The following is a 24,264-nucleotide window of genomic DNA, read 5'->3' on the forward strand; positions in this document are numbered from 1 at the left end:
TGAGTAGAAAACGACGCTTCATTGCCCGTACAAACACAATCTAGAAGGTTCCGAATTACAGAAAAATTTTGTGAAACACAACTATCAACTTATATATATATCGACACCAAACCCATCAGTTTCTCCAGCTATTTTGACAAAACAAAACCCGCGTGATTATGAAACTTGCAATTTCCAGACAAGAAAATTGGTCAGTTTCCAAAAACTACTCACGACAGAGATTCTGTCCAAGGCTTCTCAAATCGCACAATGTACGTGAGGTGGAAGCCGACAAGTAGAACGATCGCGATATCGATTTTTCAAAAATTCAAAAATCTGTTTTACAAAATTGTCGAAATAGAGAAAAGTCAAAATGCGGAATAAAATGAAATTAGGTTTATACCTGGAAGGTCACAATCTAGAATAATGGGAAATTTAATTTTTTTTTTTTAAGAGTTCTACATTTTTGTCACCATCCCCTTGAAAATTCGATGTTCCCACGCTTCTATTGTGTAGCCATTCTACTTTTTGATTCCCAGCCTGCACTCGGACCATCAAAATGACAGGATTAGGATTTCAAGTATTACATTTTTGGAAGCGCCAGGGGATGGATGTTGAGAGAGCATAATGTATAATCCGTATTATTCTTCATCCTTCAGAATCAGCTCGGTCCGAGTAACCACCTCAGGAATACTGGACAGGGGTAGATTAATACGAACCACATCAATCTCCATCAGATTTAGGAAAGCCTTGATACGCCCGCGCCGTTTCTTCTCCTATCCCATTCCCAGGCGGCGTGGCGTTGTTCACCGAGAAAGGAAACAGGAACCAGCGTTCGCTGCTCACGCACGAATCGGGTTGAAATTCTGCGCAGTTGATCGTTCACCGAAACGTCTTACCTGTCATGCTTTATCGGTGAAATTTCTCCGAACTTTCCTGCACCTTTTACCTCGCTCCATCCCTACAGATTTTTGGAGTTCGAAGACAAGGGACAAACGGCGCGGGCAGAAATGAGGATAAATTCGATAGCTAAACCCTCGTCACGCTCAGGAAGAAGATTCGGGTCCTTTTCCTGCTCCGAGAAAAAGTGCGGTTAATTCCGATTCGCTGGCTGTTGAAAAAGTGGATTTCTTATAATTACAATAACGGTTTAAATATACTTTTAGAATTACAGGAAAATGTCGTATAAGTATTTAGTGCGATTATAGTTGTCAGCATAATATTTTCTTGTTATCGCAACAAAATCTGTTTGTTTAGTTGACCACTTTTTTTTCTATTTCAATAAGTCCTTAACGGCGATTTATCCACTAATATCAAATTATCGCAATAGTTCCAAAACAATATAGTACAAGTGACCATAATCACAAATAGTTCTTAGTATAATGTAGTAAATCTTCTGGTCAAAGAAACAAAACTCAATTCCATTTTCTATCCAGAACTATATTTTTCAACCGTGATATACGAACATGAACATAGTCAAGATCTGTATAACAACCACAACCAGAAATTTTTTCTACGTGCAAATGATTTATACCGTTTCCAAGGTGAATGACCGTGATATGGAAAGGCCGAAAACAAACATCAGCCAAACCCTCTGAACGTCCTGAAAGCGCCCTGGTGCAGTGCTGCAGATAACAAAAAGCTCCTATCGTCCATATTTCACGGCCAATATACCCACTCGCCTCGGGACGTCAATCGATTTGAAATTGAGTAGTTTTTAATGGAGTTTGCATATAGATATCTGCACGCCGGTTGAACCGCCGGGGATTATTCGGGGAACCGTTGATGCTGCTCTATTGATCCGCGACGTGTTAGGGAAAGGAAAAAACCATCTCAAACTCAAAAGGGGAATAACAGCCCCAATTTCCGTGCAATTCTGAAGAAAATCACTTCAACACATTTTCATTTAACGCAAAAATAAAGAAACGGCATGATTTCTACGAAATCGCGATAGTAAATTCGTAGAAATCATCCCATTTCTTTATTTTTACGTTTAATGAAAACGTATTGAAGAAAGTCTGTTCAGCATTTCCCGCCCGCCCCACAAAGCATTGATTCAGCAGTTCTACAAACATTTTCCCAAAAAACTTGCTAAAAAAAACTAACACCACGTCGCAGCTGTGCCTGCATCCAAATTTAATGTGATCAAATAAAAATTTCACTCAGATAAAACCAACTTGCTTACAGTTGAATCTATATGAATGAAAATTGATAATATCTGACATAATCTAAGACCCAACCTAACCTAACCGCTATCTGTAAGAGTTTAGTCAGCGATCGCATAAATGTGTGAGCCCGTTCCGACGTGGCTTACGAAGATCGTTACACTTTCAAAACTATTGATCTGGTTGTAACGAACTATTTAGCCTAAAATCTGGCCTGACGTCGTAGTTATTCACAGAAGAAAAAAAAAGAATTAAAATTCTTTCAGTACGTCTCGAGTTACGAGCGAGCTTAAGTCAGAAAGACTGATTTTTACACATGTATGAATGCCTGCGTTGTTTCGAAACAATATTAAGGATGTGTAAAACTATTTTCCAAATGCTCAACAATGTTGAATTTTCTTTCAAGAGATCTAAACCTGTTCTAAGACGCCTGAAATACGTTCAAATCTGTTCCTAAAGCGACTAAAAGACATTCATACTAAAAGACATACATGCTATATTTTTTGAACGCGAAATTGACGTATTTTTTTTAACGTCTTCCTAACCGATGTATACAGAGGTCAGAGGTGCCTTAATTTCTTTCTACGTCTCTGTAAAAATTGTTTACATACTATTATTGTTAGCGTCTTGAAACTATCCTGAGACATCCTGATGATATCCTTGTATATAGTTACCGGAAAAATATATTCAGGGAAATCGCTTCTTCTCGGCCTCCTCCCCTATATGCTATGATGCAAATTCACCGTCACAGTATTACCCTTCAGTTTGATGCAGAATATACGTGAAACTGCGAATCGATTCGAGTATATCCCTCCTATAGGTACGAAACTGAAGTGATTTTCAGACAGTATCTATTATTTACTTTATCGATCATATCGATAACGTTATCCGTATGGGTCAATTTTGTACTATCTGACAATGAGCTTTCACGTGCACGCGTTTGCTTACAAATACTCTTGCGCTGGTTGTGTGCTGATGATAATAATGCATTATCAGTAAATGAGGATAAATGTTTTTGCGTTGACATGTTCGAGGTGTTCGAGGTTTTTTATTTTAGACATTGGTCTACTTCAAAGAGGTTGGTTAGGCGAAAATAAATAATTTTGAAATCTACTTTATTATACGAGAGAATCGTATTTGTCTAATATTATTTATTTGGCAATACTCGCCCGATTTTTTTATTCGTAAGCTATTCAGATCTCTTTCAATGTACAAAAATAGATAATACTATAATTGTGAACAACAGCTTAGATGTCGATGCTTCACCATTAACCCTTTCAAAATGTTCTAAAATCTAGTGAATATGTTCGAATCCGCACTAAGAGGCTCATTTTATTGGGTTGATTATTTTTTATAATTTCACTGGAATATATATATTTTTTTTATAACCCAGCAACAACGTTGATTACGACCAGTAAATAGCCATATCAAATTGCTTGTTACAAAATATACATATCAATGAGTTTACAGAGAAGCGTCTTCTGAATAAAATGCGCCGTCACATGAGTGCGAAATCGAACAAATGCATCAGATTATTAGCCATCTTGAAGTGATTTGAAATGGAGCATCTACATTCTAAATATAAGTCTTTGTATCTAATTTTGTATTCAGTATTTCTTTTTTTTTTTGTGTATTATTATTACAGAGATCTCCATGGCTTACATATACAATAATTTAACAAATACTTAACGTAAGGCTGTGTGGTAATAAATCCAACAATATGTATCAATTTTTGGTCAACCATGACTTACTATGCACGACGTGGAACCACTTGAATCCGTAATTTTTACACCATTGTCTAAAGAAATCTCAATGTGGAGAACACGACAGATATTTTATTTAAACCAAGCTCAAAGTTAATCTTATCTCCACAGGTGTATACAGAATCTTTCTGTTTGTCTTTCAGCAACTTGCGTAGCACAAATGAATTGAGAAGTGGTCAGCAAGTGGAAACTGAAATATTTTACACTCATTTTGAGAGAGTTGGAATTTAAAAAAAATTCCCTCCGTCTTTAAAGTTCGTTGAAATTTGGGTATTTTATCAAAAAATCGATACGTATTTGAAAACGGGATAACAAAGTCTAAGTTTGATACATCACTTTTATTATCTTTGTAAATAAAATTGATTAATTCAATGAACGTATTATTCATTGTCAGCTTAAATATCGACATGAAAGACGCGACTATCGTCGTTAAAAATAACATCGATTAAAATATTGAAAATCGTTCGTTTGTCGTATTCGTCGTAATTCAAACAGCCGAGATCCATTTCAACACGAAGCTGCAGTGAGGAGGATGCGAAATCCGGAGTTTACGATCTTCTCAAAGAGGCAAATCGTAATTCCGAGCCGTGAAGTAAGAGAGCGTTGGATTATGACGCGTGAAATTTGGTGGCTTGTCTTCCTAGGCGGTAGGGCACGTAACAATATCGTAACGAAACCTAATGTGACGTGAACCGAGTCTTCTTTCGTGCCATAATCCTCGTAAGCGTGAGTCAGACGATTTCTAGTTCCGTTGGTGTATACGAACGCCTTACACAACCCCTGCAGAGATCCACCCCCGAAATCGCAGTGCTTTCAACCAATCGCCTCCTCAACCAACGCGACGGTACGTTCGTCTTTTCTACGTGCCAAAGTCACTCAAGGTTATCGCCTGTGACCCAAGCTGATGCCGATGCTGGTCCCACTCCAACGAAACAGTACGAACCAAAAACATTTTTATTTTAAGGAACAATAAGGATATGGCGCGATAAATACGAAACCGTGATCGCGATTTTTTATTTTTCGTATCACTATTGGGCTAATTTTTTCTCTTGAAGTATCGTATCTCGAGACTGTCAGGTTGAATTTTTAGCTTAAAATATCAAATATCGTACGAGTTATGATGTTTTGCTTTGAGAATTTCTCTTCACATTCAAAATCAAATTGTAGGTTAAAAACGAATCGCGGCTTGAAAAAAGATGTTTCGAAGTTCCTTTAAAATATTTTCCAGTCAAACATTCAAACGGCTTCGTTGTAGCAATCGTTTTAATAATGGTTGGATCCGAAACGAAACCAGCAGAGTGACGGTTATGTAATTTAGCCGAAGCGTACGCGTTCAGGTTCAAAAGAGAGGATGAATCCATTGTAAGGTCCGCAAAGTAAATCGAGGGTAAATCTCAGCCCGAGCCTTTATACAAGGAGTAAATTGATCGAAACGGAAAGTGATGTGATTGGTTAAAGGAGCCGAAGAGAAAAAGGTCGGTAAAAAAGAAACAAAGAACACACGAAGGAAACAGTGCGGCGGCAATTATCTGCCCGCGAACAAGTCGATGCACTTCCCTTCCTGTGGCTACAAATGGACGAACCATTACATTAATGGAAGCCAGTGTAAGAGCGACGCGCTTCCATGGCCACGCCAAGATAACATCTCTGTTTCCACACCCAGGAAAGGGTGAATGTTTTGTAAACCTTAACCCGGAAAAATCCCCTCGTTTTTTTTTTCTCTCTATTTTCTTCCGACGAAATTTTCTTTTTTAACCGACGCGTGCCACATATCTCAGCACCATAATTCGCCCTGTTTTTCTCTGTGAAACATTTACTCGGGTTAGATTTATGGCAGGAGACTCGTCAATCCTTCCTCGACACGTATTAACTCAGTATTTGGCGGCGAGACCCGATATATTAGGACATGACGCAGGGGTGACACAGGTCCTGGCACAAAAACGTAATATCGCTCGGAAAAAATAAGTATCTAGGAAGGCTTCGTATCGATTTGTCCCGCTGTGTTTTTGCTGTACAAATAAAAGACTGGAATGCGATTGGAATCTCTATGCTGATGACGATTTTGAATGGAAACACTGTGTCAGTTGGCTTTCAGAAATCACACCGTGCCGAGCAAACACGTCGTGATTATTTTATTTGGCAGAAGAAAGAAAAATGTCTAGCGTGCGTGGAAATTATCAGGAACACGTCTGACTTTACCTCCTTCGGACAGATTTTAGTTTTTTAATTATCGGAGATTAAGGAACTATTCCATTTTTTAACGTGATAACACACAAATGGTTTTGGTGTGGTCAGCTGGTGCAATTTCAGCACCTGGAATGTTTCACATACGTGAAAGGAGGTAATTGGAATTCAAGAAATGAGTTGGAAGGAGTATTTAAATTTCAAATGTCTTGAATGAGGCAGACTTCGATTTAAGACAACTTAAATATCCAGAGAAAATAAAAATAAACAACGAAGGTGTTGTCGATTATACGCGGCATACGCTTTGCAGAATTTCGGTCAGTCGAATGAATTATTCAATGAATTAAAATTTACATCCTGCGGTTAATGAATACATGGCAATCCTACGTATGGTATGATATTTACGCCAGTGATGACAATTTTTCAATAAATTAGTAACACAACACCGGCGCCTTTCGATTTGAATAAATTAAAAAAGGCCAAGCGTGACTTCGTACAGCGTTAGAATTTGTCACACGTCGATTGAGCTCGTCGTTAAATTAGGTACGTGAAATGCATGCGAACGTAACTCTGGAGACGTGTGTGAAATCTTGAAATTATCATTAGTGACGAAGTATGGAATAGAAGAAGATGAAAAGAAACGGGAGAAGATCAACTCTACGAAATTAAAACGAAGCGCGGTTCGTCGCGGTTCTCACAAAGGAATATTAAAACTCTATAATAAACGTGATGATGTAAGAAAAACTTTTTTATCCATCAGTAAAAATAGAGTGAAAAATAAACGGAACGGCTGCAGCAGTAAACTATTCGACAAATTGTTTCCTTCGCGCGAGGTCCCCATTATCCCAGGTTTCCTCGCTCAATGCTAGTGCCTTTCACCTAATTATTCTCTGGAACAGAGATAATCGTTTCTCAGTTCACTCCACGCAGGTGGCTGGAATCATCAAAATGCCGAGAACAAGGAGTGAACAGTTATTTTCCATTTCAACTTCGCCGGCTAATCAGTTAGTCGAGGCAAGAAACATCATTTCAAATTAACACCTTATTGGAGAGAGGTGACAAAAAAGTTACGAGAAAACCAAGTAGAAAAAAAAATTACAGCAATATATGGACATCAGTGTGCAGAAAGGAACGAATTCTTTTCATGATAACAATTCAAATTTTTTTTCTATGTTTTTCCCGCATAATCTATTCGCGTTAAAAAAAATATCTTCGACCTGCTGCGTGTCGTATGTTCAGCTCGGCGACCCCTGGCGCCATCCTTCTCGGTACTATTCAACTAGGATAAGCCAGTGCTGTGATAACATTCAAAGGTATACCTACTCAGGTTCTGCCCATTTTTTAAAAGATAAATCACATTCAAGTGTATTGAAAACTTATGCTGGTATGGCCCGTGGAGATGCGTTACGCATATCGGAATAATAAACGTAGAGTGGAAGTAAACTTTTATCTTGAATAAAAAATTTTATTCGATTAGAATATTCTTTTTATACCGTTAGCTAACGAATTATTATGAGAAATTAGATACTGGCGTGACTTGGCTTCATCGTTGTTCATGTCTTTTTGGCATCGATGATTATGATACATAGACGATTTTTGCCCATTACACCTATTTTAAAGGTCTCACAGACATTAAGACGGCGAGGTAATATCTGTCGTTCGAATTTAGAGACCCTTCGGACTTCTGATCTCTTGCCGGTCTTTGCACGCCACGTTATAAACTAACTATAACGATCATCGAAACGATAATTACAGAAGCACTTAGTAGCTGACACTAAGTAAAGCCACCTGATTCAGTGCCGGAAACAACGTCGGTTACTCCTTCGAGAGTAATGAAATATATCGTGCCCGTGATATAATTCGGTGATAATGGCCGAAACACACGATGACAGTGCAGTTGGTAGCGTTCGTATTATACAAAACGAGGATTGATCCCAAAAAAGGTCCTAAATGTAAGGTAGAAAATTTTTTACTTGGTTCTTGAGTGTGAGTCGATTCGCCGGATTTTTTCTCACATTTATTGCCTGGATTCGATTTTCGTTAATTGGTATCAATTTTTTCAAAGCGGGAATGAATCGCCTGAAAACTCGAGAAAGAAATGATCAGGAAATTTGACGATTCTGCTGCTATTAATAATTGACAAATATATAATCCGTCATTAAAATGCGTACAATTTTCAGTACATCAGCGTAAATTGTTTCCATATTTTACAGGAATAATATACCTTCATTTACAATGCTTGATTAATTAACGGGTTATGTTACGGACTTGTACAATAATCGTGCTTCATTCGTAAATAGATTTGAATTTAATGTTCACTAATGTAATGAAACTGCAGCAATAGTCAACTAGTATAACTAAGTAGCACAGAACCGTCTGAGTAAAAGCAAATCAATAAATACATACATCGTACATAATGCCAGATTATTGTAATTGTTAAACTAAAATTCTGAAATAGACAATTAAAAATATGATTGCTCAGTATCCTTATACAGCCAAGTAATCTCAAGACGGATCCACTAAAGTGGAAAACAATAATACTAATTAATTGCAATTAGGTAGATAAACGAAAAATTCCAAAAAATGCCATTAGGTTCGTCAGATAGAATAACAAAAAATAATTGACATCTATTTTATCGTGATTAAATTCAATGTTTATTAACAAAGATATAACCAGTTGAATTTTCGTGACGTCATAATGTTCACATTGTAGTATAATTATATTTGTGCAAATTGTGACGTCACGCGTCAATTTCAAACTGCTATATCTTTGTTAATAAACATTGAATTGAAAAACGAAAAAAAATGTGAGAATCATTTTTGGACGTTCTATCTAATAGACCTATTGGAATTTTAGATTCAATGACCTAATTCATTATCAACATGGATCATTTACCAGAAAAATATTTCTCATTTTTATAAATTCCAAAACCGAGTGAAATGGCGTAATCCAGTTTTCAGTAGTGATTGGAAAATTGTAGTAAAATATGTATGGTTATAATAACGATATGAATATTGTAGAGAGCTAAGGAGAGTAACGATCTAGTGTGATCATAGTTATCAATTCTAAATTTTCTGGTTATTGCAGCATTCAATCTATTTATCTAGTTCGCTACGTTTTTTCAGTCAAACAAGTCCTTGGAGTCTATTTAATGTTGCACCAGCATGAAATTATCGCAACAGCTGCGAGAAAATATATCACGAATGGGCATATCGAAACAGGATAATAGCATACATTAGACTTTTTGGTTGCAGCTAAAAAACTAATTTACGTTTCGTATCCAGAACTATATTTTTCAGTTTTAACATAAATTGAAGTATGCGTAGAAAAGCACTATAACTGCGACCTCAGCAATAAAAATTTGCTTCGGTACATTATCGAGGTTGTTGTTTGACGTCTTTCAGGTATAAACCTGACGAATGATATTATCGCGCGTTTTGAGCCTCGCATTATCGGCAAGCAAAGGTGCAATTACGCCGGAAGGTTGGGGGCGAGATGTAGGCGACATTCCGGGTCACCTAGGAGGAGTAAACCCTGGTTGAACGCCTGTCGGTAAATTACTCGCGGGGCATTAATGGGACTAACGAGAATTTAAGCAAAGTTGAATAAGCTGCAGGAAGCTGAAAACGCGAGAGGCGGGGCCGGGAATTCCCTCGGTGGCTGGTTGCCTGCCACCAGGCGTATAATGCAATTTATTAATGTTTATTATGTACCGCGCCTGTCTGAGGGAGTTTGTTTCGCGTTGCGAGGAAACGAACCAACGAATGAACGGATAAACGGACGGGAGGCTCGAAATTGGTGGAAAAAAAAACGAATTTATTATCTCGTAGAGAGGGAACACACAATAAAAGCGCCCGACGCGTCTCGTAAAGGGCCGCAAGTATTTTCCCATAACATTTCATTCGAAATAAGCATTTTAATAACAATTCACAGGGCAGGCAGCTATCTCTATCCACACCACGGAACGCGGTACTATAGAGCATAATATGGTAAATAAATATGGTAAATATGGTAAAGGTCTGTATGTAATATATGTAAATAAAATGTTATAAGACGTAGACTGTATCGTAGACCTCGATTCACGTGAAATTGCGGAACCCCGTCAGTTCTTGCAGGATATTTCATTCCTGCAGCCGATATTAATATTTGTAATTAATTGGCCGTTTTCGCAAAATAAATTCATCACATCCGGGAGGCAATTTGTATACCGCAGAGAAAGCCACAGCGCGAAATTACCTCTGGAACGATCGAATTTCTATACTACTAAAAGTAAAATTCATTTGCAATTTTCATATTATTCGAATTCTCTGCTTTTCTTAAAACAATGTTGAGCTTGAAATGAAAATAACGATTCGAAGAACTCCAGAGATGAGGTGATATTCTTTCACAGCTGAGTAGGTACTTTTCTTCGTTATCCTTCGTTTTTATTTTCAAATTTCTTTTTATCATCGCCACAGTAGCTCTCACGCCACGTGGTTTCGTGTGTTTGCCGTTTTTTCTTTTTTTTTTTTTCCACACACATTATACACAAAGCTGGTAAAGTTGACTCGAAAAAAAAAATTTACATTCAGTTTTATTTGCTCTCCGAGCAATTCGCCCTTTCGTAATGACACGTGGTGAAAAAGATATCTTAATCAGACCTGCAAATATTGCCTGCAAAAAATTAAACCCAGACCTTCGGAGGTATATAAAATAACGTCCACGCCTTGTATAACCGGCGAATATTTGCATACGCAGCGTTAATTGCATATCTACATGTGTAATAACGTTAATGTTCTTCAGTCAAGAGTTTCGCACGAAATTATCAAGAACCACAATTAGAGATATGAAATATTCGAATAGCTTGATTCTAGGTATAATCCAGCACATTATCGTGAATGCTGTGAGCAAAGAAATAAACTTTTCATCTTAATTACACACTTCGTGCGGAAAATCGATGCCAAAAATTGGTTGCCCATCGCACGACGTGTTCCTATCGGGTTTTATTTATGATCTAGTAGCCGGATATACGCGCGGTTCTCCGATACTTGAACAGTAATTTTTCACGATCACCGTTCCAGATACGATCTCTACAGTTCGAAAAAAATAACGCTGGTACAGCACAGTTGTCCAATCATGCTTATTTCTGAGTCCATTGTGAGGCCGCTTATTCACACGTTTGTACGAGGGAGCTGCCAAGTTGTAACCTTGCCGCTCCAGAAGTTTCTGACACCTTCCGCCAACTCGTGTTATTTGCACTCTTATTTCTTCAATACTGAGTGAGGTTTAACCAGCTGTTGAATCGAACGACCAAAGGCCTCGTTCTTACGTTTCAAACGGTGGAACCGAAATGGTACGTTAGCTTTGCTCGGTAAAACGTAGTGCGAATTCCTCAGATCCAAATCGCGGTTCTCGGCGGGTGTAACGCGATCCGGAAAACATTTTCGCAGAGTGTCGTGCAAGTGGGTTTAACAGTTGCAGGAATTCGAAGGATCGCATCGTCGACGGTGAAACTAGAGCGACGAAGAAGCGTCGAGACACGTGAGAAAGGGGCAACGTGTCCGCGGAACGGAGTCCAGACCAGCCGAATGGCAAAGGCTGAAACCAAGGCTTGGCTGCAAACGTAGAAAAAGAGGAAGTTAGCATATAAATGAAATCCGCGAGGCCAAGTGAATATCAATGGGAATACCCGTCACTCAAGAGCCGAGAGCACACGCGATGCATTCCAGGAGTTTTATCAGCCTCGGAAATATGCTGTAGGTAGGACCCACATATCCGATACGCCTTGCTTTCTCTCTCGACTATTATTGCGGGCCGATTTTTTCAACTAATTGTATTACCTTTCAATGGATCCTCAGAGAATAGCCATGAATGCGAAGACAGATTGACAGAGTGATGACTAACGATAAAAAAGGAATAGAAAACGAATATAAGTAGCTTGTTTCAATAAGGCATTTTTGTTATTACATTATCGAGGGGCTATAAAATCTGCGTGAAAAATGATTGAAAAATAATCGCGAGTTCAGTATTGACTCTATCGAGAAAAATTTTATATTCTGGTTACTATATTATATTTTTATTTTATTTTTTAGCTTTTTACCATGGCCGAAAAATACGATTCTGGGTACGAAACGAGAGGGAGATTTGTAACTGTAGCTAAAAATCAAGTATAATTGATATCTTGTAAATGTCGCGAGAATCTGATCGTAGCGCAGCAATAAAGTGATTTGTGATGTTACGTAACCAAAATAATGTAGAAAACTGAATAACCTGATTTGCAATTTGATGAATTGCAATGGTCAGAAAATTTTTTATTGACAAATACAAAATTCAAAACTAAGTATCATCATTTTACTACAATCACTTGTTATTACTCTAACGAAATAGAATTAGAAAGATAGTGTCGCTGTAATGAACAGAGCCTAACACGTGTGTAAAACATCGTTCGATTCGGGTGAGAGATTGTTCATTTTAGTGAAATTCTTTCCGTTGAATAATCGTACGCGAAGCGATTCCCTGATTCGAGTTCAGACTTTCTTCGAGATAATGTATTACAGCGACCTGCATTGCGTACAATGTGCATTGTTCGGAGAATCTTTCGACATTTGGATCGAATTCGTGGAAAGTCCATTTCGACTTCCTGAAAGTAATCCGGAAATCCTGTCACCTTTACACGGGTATCGATCTCACGATAACGCGATATTATAGTAGAAATTTTCACTTCCTGTGTAAACTGCGCCTTGTCTTCGTTGTCATTAAATTCCAGAATAAAAAAAAATGGAAGCAACAGCAAGTTCTGCAACTGAAAACGCCACTTGCATTCGATAGTCTTATCAAGTCTGCTCTGCCAGTATAAGTCAAGTCTTATTTCGTCCGAAGGCTAGAATTACGGGCTTTCACTCCCACCCGAGTCAATTACGCTATGTTATACACGACACGCGTACATTTACGTCCGTACCTCGGTCCGAAATCTCGAAGATATTGTTCCACGATCAAAAGGTCCGGTCAATTATTAAACGGATTAACGATTTTCTCCGGCACGTTATTCGACCTCGCTTTAATCAGTCACAATCTGCTTAATATCGATCAACTGACTTTAGCGCACGTGTGGGCGTAACAATAAAAATTACGTCCGACAGGTATAATACTAAATCAATGTCGATAGACGCGCTGTTTTGAAATCTCCGCACTCGAGTCGATCCTGAATGGGAAAGCCGATTACTCCACTATATGTGTCATAATTGATCGGTGATCGCGATATGATCGATTGTTCGCTCTGGTAGATGACTGTCTAATACTGACGAAATCCGTGTCACGAAGCAACCTTCTGTTTTGAAAAATGATCTACCAGTTACTTTTCGGTTGTGTAATGTAAAAAAAAAAAATAATAACAATGCAATGAAGAAGAATGGAAACAAGCATGTTCAAAATCGTAAAGTGAATTTAAGGGAATAGGTAACCTTTAATTTCATATTAGATATCGAGTAATTTGGTAATTATCATTTGAATAATTCGTTTGTAGAAAATACGTCGTCATCGATTCTTCCAACGGAACGGCATTTTTAATTACTTCAATTACGGTTCAAGAAACTTTCTTGCAATTCAACTACTCGGGATCTTACCCACGGGCTACAAGTTAATATGACATTGACCTCCGAATGACTGAAGTCTTGCTTTTACAGAAAGCGGTGATTATACCGAACGCATTCGGAATTCCGCCATAATAAAAATGTATCAACCTTTACATGCATTTTTATTGCTTTCGCGGAGCGGAAAATGCAAATCGTACCTGCGAAAAGGAAGTGAAGAGAAAGAGGCTCGAGTGGGTGCGTAGAGGCGACTCTACATACCGGTCGTAATATTACGGGAGAAGCTTAAGCCCCCACTAATTAACGTTAATGGTAATTAAGCGTCGCGGGCTTACGCCGCGCCCGGCGGCGTCGTCATTTACGTTGCGTTCCGCGTTGCGTTTCGCTACCGCTTTGACATACGACGCAAGTCCCAGGTCGTACGGTCCAACCCTACGACGTTGTAACCCTGCACGCATTAATTGAGAGTTGAATTTCCTCCATCTTAATGCCAGACGCTGCAAGAAACCGCCACGATGTTTCTCTCAACTGAAACATGGGGCTTTCCCTCATGCAATACGCCAACTAGTAAGCGCCCCTCGTTTTATGATGGGGGAGGTGGTTGTTACTTTACCAAAGTACCCTATTACACCCCGTGGTTCAAAGGATTGTCTCCCTCGGAGCTATCGCTTAAACGAGCGATCATATTTACACCTTCTGGAATACCTGCCTGCCTGCTCAACACTTGGCTTTTTTTCTCTTCTCTCTCTCTCTTTCTCTCTCTCTCTCTCCTTCTTTTTTCTTCCGCTATCCTTTTCACTCTAGGAACGCGTTAGACTGATTATGAATTAAGTTTTACTCATGCAGTGTGATATTCATGTGCTTGGAGCGCTTGGTAGACCGAAAAGGATAATCTTTTCAAATTTCATTACAAGACAGTCGTAAATAGAATATTTATAGAATTACCGTTATCGTGAGTTATATGCAGAAAGTAAAATGCTGAGAATCGAAAAATTAGCAAGGGCTGTCGAAGAGTAAGCGCTCAGTGAAAGAGACGACTTACCATATTTTTGTATTTCGTTGTCTATTCGCTTGAACCGTGCGGATATCAAACTTTTAAAGAAATGATTTTTGACCGACTTCACAAAAGGAGAAAATCATCAATTCGTTGCGTATGTTGTTTTTTACTTTTTATCACTTTTGGCGATGCAAAAGAAGTATTGGTTTCGGTCGAAAATCACGTTTTCGAATCCTTATAATCCGAAAAACAGGTTTTCGGAAAAATGTCGGTCTGTCCGACAAACTCCCGCAATGATTTCGGAAACGGCTCCGTGTGATAAAATTTGAAACATAGAAAATTTTACCATCAGTTTTCATTCTTTATACTTTCTCTTACTAAGCGATTACGCTTTTCCCAATTTACGTATTTATTTTATTTTTTTTCAATCCTTAATGTTTTGTTTTCAGAAATTTTATTTCGATTCATTTTACTTTCAAAATTATGTCATTTGGGTGTCAAGTCCCCCACGGATGCAACGATCTGGATGATTGTTTGTTTTATCTGAAAGCGTTTGTTCCGCTGGTGGTTCTATGAAATTTTGAAAATGATACTGGTCCATTAACAGCTAGTTCTAGAAAATCCGAATTTTCATCCCAGCACAACTTATTGCCGTTTATACGCTGTTAATGATCATGTATATCGGCTTGGATGTTTTGAACTGGCAGGTAAAAAAAATGGAGCAGAAACAAGGGGTTCTTCGTATCACCTCTCTAAGGTGATAAAAAAAGAGAGTTAAAAGTATACGTGAGGTAAATTTCCGAACAAAAATATAACCACTTCCAAAAAATTACTCACAATCAATATGCCTTTGCTATAACAAGAATGAAATAATTTTTCTTTTACTTATGATTTGATGGATCATATTAAACTTTTGGAGTCAGTGCCAAGAAATATGCACGATTCACCTGAAAGTGAGTCTCTCGCAGGCAAGTTGCCGACAGTATAGAAGACGACGCTCTCACAAAGTTCGAATGTCTACGGTATACATGTAACAACAAGTGGTAAATCTTTCAAGTCATGTAAAATTTTTATACGAAATATTTCTCGGCGCAGCCTGCCTGCCTCTAAAAGTTGAACTTTTTTCATCAAATGATACGTAAAAACAAAAAAATTATTTCGCTCTTTTCAGAGTAAAGGCATGTTGAGTAATATTTTTGAAGTCGGTCATATTTTTTTTGCAATTTTTTTTAATCCTGTCAGATAGCCTCCTGAATCCTACGATCCAGAATCCGCAGAAATGCAGAACCATGTAGAACGAGATTCGACGTCAGCGATACACCCACATGGCACCGTTTTAACGGCGCCGTTGCTGTTTCTTGGTAAAATAGGATACGTATTGCGAGACCCTCGTCGAACGATGCTAGCCATCGTATCAGAAAGAGAAGGAACAATAAAAACGGCGCACCTCCGGTGCGGAGTCAACCATTCGTTTCGTTGTAAACAGACTCGCTTTCCTCAAGCGGAAAGAGTTCGCCTCTGCAGTGTCCGAGTTCTGTATTTGAACTCGAACGCCGTGATACGTGAGAAAACAATCTCAATGCCCACGCGTGTGCTCATAAAGGCGTGAAAATGGAACACATGGAATTTGGGAAGTGCTAAAAGACTTCAAGTTCAATACCCTCGCCACAACACCCGTCAAGAAAATCATCTGGGGTGGAGCAGTGTGGGTTCAAGAGGGCGAAAGGAGCAGTAAAAAAGGGCAGACTTACAGCGCAGCACGCGACACGTTTTCATCGTGACAAACGGAAGCTACGAACAGAGCCAGCTCAGCTCGACTCGTCTACGGGAATTCCCGTGCCGGCATAATCTGCTTGGAATAAGTTGACGCGCATATTCTGTTGCACCGTGAAATTGCACCGCGGTGCGATTTGTTTCCTCTTACTCGAGGCATCCGTCTGGGATCGAAATTGCGGAGTAAAGACAGTTTCACCTCGAATCCTTTCCCCCGTTTGCAAGCCACCCTTGCACCCCGAAATGTGCAAGTGCATATTCGTCCGACAGGAAGTTCGACGCGTCGCAGCGGGTTCATTCATTCGCTGTATTGGTCGGGCGTCGAAAGGAGGGAATTGGTAAGACACACCGGGAGCAGAAACAAGGGTTGTTCTCTCTTGATTATACGGGGGTGCTGCCTGCATACTGACTAGGGGTCCCGGCTGGCAAAGACCCTTCGCGCTCCACCGACTCCTAGGATACACCTTATCCCGTTTCGACGTCTAGCTTCACAGCTACAACATCGACCAAACGAAGCTCGCCTTGCACCCGCAAGTCGTACCGTCTGCCCTTCGCCAAACACATTTCAATTATCCAGTTCCAGTGCTTCGACTACTGTAAACAGTTTCGATGCAAGCAGTTTAATTCGTCAGTAATTCGACGTCGAGTGAAAAGCCTCGACGGAAAACGAATATGCATTTGCAGAGGCCCATCACCGATCATTCATTGTCATCGCGGTAGATTATGAACTGGTCCAGGATGTGAACCAGCACTCGTTAAAATATTGAACAAAGAAAAATGTTTCTGCGATTCGATTTCAACGGAAGTTCCTGCCGTTCTTGGATGTCATTTTTTTAACGTATCGCTTGGCGTCGTTCAGGATTCCCATGAGTCGACAGATGTCTTAAATCTCATTGGATCATAACAACTGAGTCTGAGTCCACTTCTTTCCCAGCTGTATGTAATAATCGCTGATGATTCACTAACGCCGAGCACCTTGCGGCCGTTATGTAAAAAAGACGCTCGCCTGGTTCGTCACGAGAGAATGAGCAGGCGAATCGTGGAGACTAACTAAACAAAATCAAGGATATTGAGAAGAGCGACGCTGCAGATGCCGAGTGGAAAAAAGACATTCATATTGCTCGAGGAAGGGGGACTCAAGGATCTTCCTATTTTTCTTTGTCTCTCCTTCTTTCTTACAACAGGATACTGTATTTGGCAGGCTCTGCGTGCGGGCAAACTCCGGTTGAAACTTGGTCGTCTAATGAATTTCATTAGGTCGTTGAGGACGCGCCTTCTCTTTTGTCGAGACGGCTTCCCTTTTCCATTTATGTTTATTAACACCACTGTTTTCTCAGCTCTGTATACAGGCTTACACGTAGTTGGTATACGCACAGGATAAGAACAACCTGTTTTGCCAGACAGCCGGAGAGAATGCCACCGTCATTTGTAAGATCTTATCGACCTTATTTTGGTTTCCAGTTTCGAGCAGCCCGGGGGGCGTGGGATGGATACTTCGCATTGGCATTGTGGCCCCTTATCTCCGTCTGAAATAAGGACCGACAAAACCTTACGCGCGGGTAAACTCAATGACACAAAACGACCCGAGTGTGTGCGAATGAAGGGCGTCGCATGCCAATCCCAAAATTCTACCATCCCGGGAAATTGCAAAAAACTTGAAACCCGGGTTGGCGGCAAATATGGATACGTATGTATACCTATACGCAGAGCCTGCAGTATTCCACGTGAATCTGTTTGCACGAGTGTTTTATCGGTGTCACCCACTGAAAACTGGATGATTTGTGATCTGTGAAAATTCCAATTTATGAGACGTGCGCACCACGAGTTAGCGCGTGTCTTCGGAAGACCCCGAGATCTTGCCGAGAGCATAAGGCGTTGGGAACGACTAGCCACGGTGTCTGCAAGCTACCTCGAGGATGTTGATGGATTTCCTGAGCGGTAAAACCACCAGACCGGAAGTTATTCTGTTCTCGATTGTCAAACCAGTAGGAAACGCTTGGCTTGGTTGAGAAACTTAAGCACACGGCTGTCGCCCACATCAATCCTGTTGTATTCCTCTTCCGCCGTTTGTACGTTGTTCTTTATGGCCATTAATTCCTGATGGAAAAGGAATCCTTGATAACGCGTGTATCGATGCTTTATTGCGAGCTAAAGGACACGTGGTAGCAATTAATCGAAGAGGTGGAAAAATTTGGTGTGCACATGAGTCAAATTTATGAGGGTATAAATGGCGGAGAATGGGGCGAGGGGGTGAGGGGGATAAACCGCGAAAGAATCATCCTCAATAAATTACTTGGAGTGGAATATCTGAGAGATTCAGAATCCACCGAGACGATCTCTTGGAGTCAGTCGTGCGAGCGACGCCGCGAATGACGGATGGCCGGGTCCCGAGCTTTGGGAGCTTTTCCTCGGTGTGTTCAAGACACGGACACGCGAAGCAGTTCCTTCATACGTTCCGCAGGGCCTTAAACTATGGTTCAATGGTCCGAGAAAATCCAGGCCCCCTTTCGCCCCTCCGACATCATCCACCAGCTGCACATACGCGTTGTCTTTTCGGTAAATGGTTCCATTCCGTCAGCCATCATCCATCCCGCGGATCGGTACTCTCTTGCTCACCCCGTCAAGATTGCTGGAACCCGGAGAGCGAGATCTGTCTCATTCCGTGCATCCTCCGTTGCAGCCTGGCCACGTCAAACGGCTTATGCACCCTGAAAGGGAAGAAAAACGATACGGATACCCTGTCGAAATGGTCGAAGCTTGACAAAAGTCGAGCTGTCTATAGCAGTGAAGAGGGCAATGCGCCTGGTGCAGCTCACGGTGTGTTGTGAATTGCACAGAGTATGTACGTGGAACAGGGTTCAGTGTATACCTTCTTTCGATTACCAGCATAGTATTCGCGACACAATGCCGCAGGCCAATCAATAGAGTGGCGTCAGCGGACTCGGCCGATGTTATTGGCTGCATTTTGCCGACACGAGAATATCCCGAGTTCGCGTCAGTGCAGCGCACCCGGCGTCTATCTGCGAACAACGTTCCTTCCAAGTCCGGCGCCGCGTGGCGTAATGGGGTTGTTCCTCCCCCCCGCGACACAGTCCTGAAGGAGTCTGACGGGGCGAGGAGGTAAGAACAGGGGAAAAATAACAAATAATCTTACAAGTTGGGAGGCGGGATAGCTGTTTGTTTTATATCGCGCTGTCGTTGGATAGCCAGCCAATCGAAAGATCCCAGGGACGTTTCGCCGAGCTACGGTTCAACGGTAAGCAATATAGAAAATTACTATTTCGTGTATATATATGTATATGTGGGTATTGGTATACGGTCGTCAATGAGAAAGTTTTTGTCAAAATTTCTTTCAATCTCGTCTGTTTCTCCGTCACGTCGTTATCGTTATGCAGACGAGTGTTTTCCGTGTCTATGCTGCTACGATATTTTTCTATCAACCTAACCTTCTTCTAAAAACTGAGATAGCTACAGATGGTTTTTTTGGTCCCAGTGCTTTAGAATCAGCGTGAGTGCACCAGGTTTTGTTGTAATGACTAACGAGGCTCGTTCGGATAGTCCACTTCCTCAGAAAAGTAACCCAAGTTCACTATTTCATCTCATTGTACCTCGTCATCAACCGCTGATGGTCAATAAGCTTGCAAAACGAGTTTCAGGCTTATTGATCTACTTTTACCCTTGTCAATCTTGAAAATTGAATTTGTTTATTGCAGAAAATATTCACAACGTAATTAAATGCTATGAGACGCGACAGAAAATATGCAAATTTACGTAACGCGCAACTCTCCCGGCAATTGAAAACTGATTGATGATCGACTAGACATAGGCTGACCTGAGGCGATAGCTTGCGTGTTAAAAGGTTAGAACAAGTTGACTCATTGAGCAATCAAGGAATGTCGCTTGGCGGGGAGTCGTTAAATAAGCAAGTTTGTTGAATCATTGTGCAAACTCTGCATTCAGAATACTCGGCGAAACTTTTTCTCCGAGCGCACTCCGCAGACGCGTCGTCGTATCACGGGACCGTTTTCTCAGTAAACAAGTCATTATTCTCGGATGAAAAGTTCCCTTATCTCGTACTCGATTAGAGGGAGTACTATTTCGTCGGCGAGCATCGCGATACCCTTTTGTTTTAACCCCCAACCCTTGACGCGGAAGTTTAAAAGTTCCGAATTTACTTACTGCTCTGCGCTCTCTCCGCCATAATATTTTTTTCTATTTTTTACCCTCCCATTCTTTCACGGAGTTTATCAACACGGTATCGAGGGATGTTGAAAACTCCGAAATCGAGTACTTTTTCTCGAATCACTTCCGTACCTGATGAAACATTCCGATATCGGGGCTAACTGCAGGGGAGTGTCATCGACTCCCATTCACATAAGTCGTTACCCCCGGACGTACACGCGAATGCACTATGGTTCCGACTCTCCACGCCGACCCTGGGGCAGTATTTATATCGAACTTTGGCGAGGGAGGCTTTGATTTAACGACGAAACTCCTGCCTGCGCCGTTGTATCGAACCCACATCGCGCCCTGACTCTGCAGTGTACGGTAAATTCCGAGAGGCTATTTACAAATTGAAATCGCAAACACATTTTAATGACAATCGCTCGGAAATCACACGAGATCGTTTGAACTCGATTAGAATCACTCGGAAATCGCTTGAAATCAGTTAAAAATCAGTTTGGATCGCTTGAAAATCATGAAAATACTTTAGATTAATTTGAAAACGTCTTAAATCATATTTAAATTGTTTGATACTACTTCGAATCCATATGAAATTATTTCTTGATCCGCAAGTGAATAACCCGTAACATTTCGCGTAAGAGAGCATGGTGCATTTTTGTCGAACTTATAATCGATGTTGAAAAACCAAGAAAACGGCTTACAGCTGCATGAAATTGTTTGTTGTTGAAGACTGAGGTACAGTAGAAACAAATTTGACTGACCTAGATGAATGTTTTTATTTTCATAGTTTCAAGGAGATATTTAACACCGCAATCCATTTGAGTGTCAGTTGTTGATTAGACGGATAGCTGTCACTTAAAATTAACCGTTCGTTAGTTCCACCAACTAATTTCACGAGGGTCATTCGGCAGGATTATCCAAGTCTAAGAAAAGAAGGAATATTTAATAAAATCAATATCATATTCCATACTCAGTCTAACCATGCATAAAACGATTCTCAATAAATGCATAGGTTGAATAAATAGACGATGTGACGTCACTCGTGCTAAGTATATGTATATCTGTGATAAAAATCGAAATTTTACAATTACATCTGCAACTTTGGGAATTGACGTTTATAACGGAAAATTAAAATCACGACCTATTAATGTTTAAAAATACTCTTGCTCTACGCTTAGAACACGAAAACCATCGCTGGTATGACTTCTAGTACCTATGAAACTTTTTTGTTCAAACTTATGCGTAAAACTCGAAGAACGATCATCGATTGGAATAGTTATACCGGCTGCAAACACATTTGCCGATCACTGATCAATCAACGACGGAACTCAACGATTCAACCGAGATTTTATATCGTAATAACGCGAGAAAATGATTCCGAGTATAGATCTCTTGTTCGAATTCCCATGTCTATTTTTCCCGTGAACAACGTAACGACGTGCAAAAACGCTAACAGCCCTTGTGCCGGGGAGGGAGGACGCTGCTGCAGTCTTGGCCGCCACCCTGTCCCTCTTCAGTAGTACGAACACGCGATGGTACGCCAAACTGACGTCATCGGGGCCCGAATGCTTCCGGCGGCAAACGGACTTTCACGAAGGCGCGGCACGGGAACCGCAGTCAGTCTATCGCTAGCCAACAAACTAAGTTGACGAATTTTATTCGCCTCGGCATTTCGAGTCGGTTCGTTTAACTTACCGATAAACCCAAGTGAAATTCCAGTGTTGCCACAGACTTGGCAGTTAATTTTCAATTCAATGTTTCAATACGGTTCTTTGCAAATAAATAAGAACAAATAGAAAACACGTGAGTTGTTGTACAAAGAAAAAGAAGGATAATAAAGATAAACAGAGGGTTTTATTTCATTTAATGTGTCAGAATACCTTCCCTCCCTTTTTCTACAAGTTTCGAATCTCAGCCGATCGAACAAACTTACAGTATAGAAAAATCGATAGTTATCGACAGGTTTAAATAATCAATCACGTCCTCGCGTAACGCAGTGCTCGTCCATAGTCGGTTCTCGGTTGATATTGTTGTTATTATTATTCTCCAATTTTTACATTGAACGACGTTTAAATCGAAGTTATCACGATTGAAAAATATTTTTTCAATCACCATTGCGAAATGAACAACAATCCAAGTGTTGTGGAAGTTGAGCTGATGCCTAGACTACCTTTAGACGCGGATCTCCAAAGCACCGGCAGATGACTGTAAGTAATCCAAATTAAATGGCACCCAGCTGATGATCGTCGCAGCCTACGCACTGTTTTCACTAGTAAAACCTGTACGCATACTCATGGAAAGATAATGTAACAAGCAATTGAGACCCCGTATCACGGTTGTGGATAGTTTTTATTTTCATCAATTTTAATTAAGGCGGCTGATTGAGTACATTGACCATTTATGAAATTAATTATATTCGTAAGTTACGTAGATCTCTTTGAAAATACAAATAGAAAATGCTGGAATGAAGTTTACGTATCAATTCTTCGTTTCACATTGCTTAAGACTGAATCGCTTTTTTTTTCTTAACATGTCAGAATCGTTAAATATTTAATTATACCACACGTGCCGATATCGACGACGATCAGCCAACGGCATTATTGAATTGTGTACTGAAAAAAATGAAAATCCGTTTGAACGACTTTGTAGAAAATAGTCTTCTGAATGAAATGACCCATTGCAAAGTGAATTCGAACGAATATATTGAATTTTTAACCATTTAGAAGAAATTTGAAATGACGAATCGATATCTAACCTTCTCTTTATAATTCTCATATTTGCGACCTTCACTTTTTTAAAGAGATCTTCATAGCTTACGAATATAACAATTTGACAGATCCGCTATTTACGACTGTCTTGTAATAAGATTAATGAAAAGTATAAATTTTTGGCCCACCGACCTCCTTAAAAGAACGAAAACTAGTTTAAAACAAATTTCAACTACTAATTGCATACTTTGATTAAATTTAACTTTGCGAATTTATTGCTTCCGTGCAATCGTCGTTCAAGTTAAATTCATTTCTAAACGTGTAAATTACCATCCAGCTATTTACTGTAAAGACATGCGAGAGTAAAATCTGGATTTTAATTAGTTTCTCAGCTGTGGGATAGCAGGCATTATACATAATATACTCATGCCGGTTTATAATGTACGTACATAATCTGTGGAATCGCGAAGTAAATTGAAGCTGCGTAAATTATCGTATAATTACAGTCATACGTACCTAATTCTAGGCTTGGAATGAGTTAAGAGGACCATTGACACCTGCTGACGAACGAGGCGCGGAGTTATTGTAATGAGCTGAGAACCAGGCCGCCTGATTGCACTGTTGCAGGGTTGAATACACTTCTCACTCCCACGCGATTAACTTAAAAAGGGGGAAAAGCTGCAAAATTGGTATTAGCACCCTGCGGGTGAAGCGATTTTCGTTGATACCGTGACAATGCGTGCAGCCATAGTGCGATAAAGCGGGATCGTCTCATTTCTTCCGTTCAGGTAATAATCGAATATTCATACGAACATTCATCGGGAAAACAGTCAAATACTGAGCGTGTTCGTTTGCTGTGCTCATATTCATTCGATTCGCAGCTATTATAAGGAGGTCGGGCAATGGTGATATTTTCGAATGCGATGAATCGAGCCAAAGCG

The 24,264-nt window shown here is 40.1% G+C and overlaps 1 protein-coding gene across 9 annotated transcripts in view; it reads left to right on the forward strand.

Moving 5' to 3' along the window:
• Window positions 1–24,264, forward strand: part of LOC107225353 (protein Fe65 homolog) — a 191,496-nt gene that overhangs the window by 141,761 nt on the left and 25,471 nt on the right. The gene's annotated exons all lie outside the window — the stretch shown is intronic.

Source organism: Neodiprion lecontei, chromosome 6 (assembly GCF_021901455.1).
Source record: "Neodiprion lecontei isolate iyNeoLeco1 chromosome 6, iyNeoLeco1.1, whole genome shotgun sequence".
Classification (NCBI taxonomy): Eukaryota; Metazoa; Arthropoda; class Insecta; order Hymenoptera; family Diprionidae; genus Neodiprion; species Neodiprion lecontei.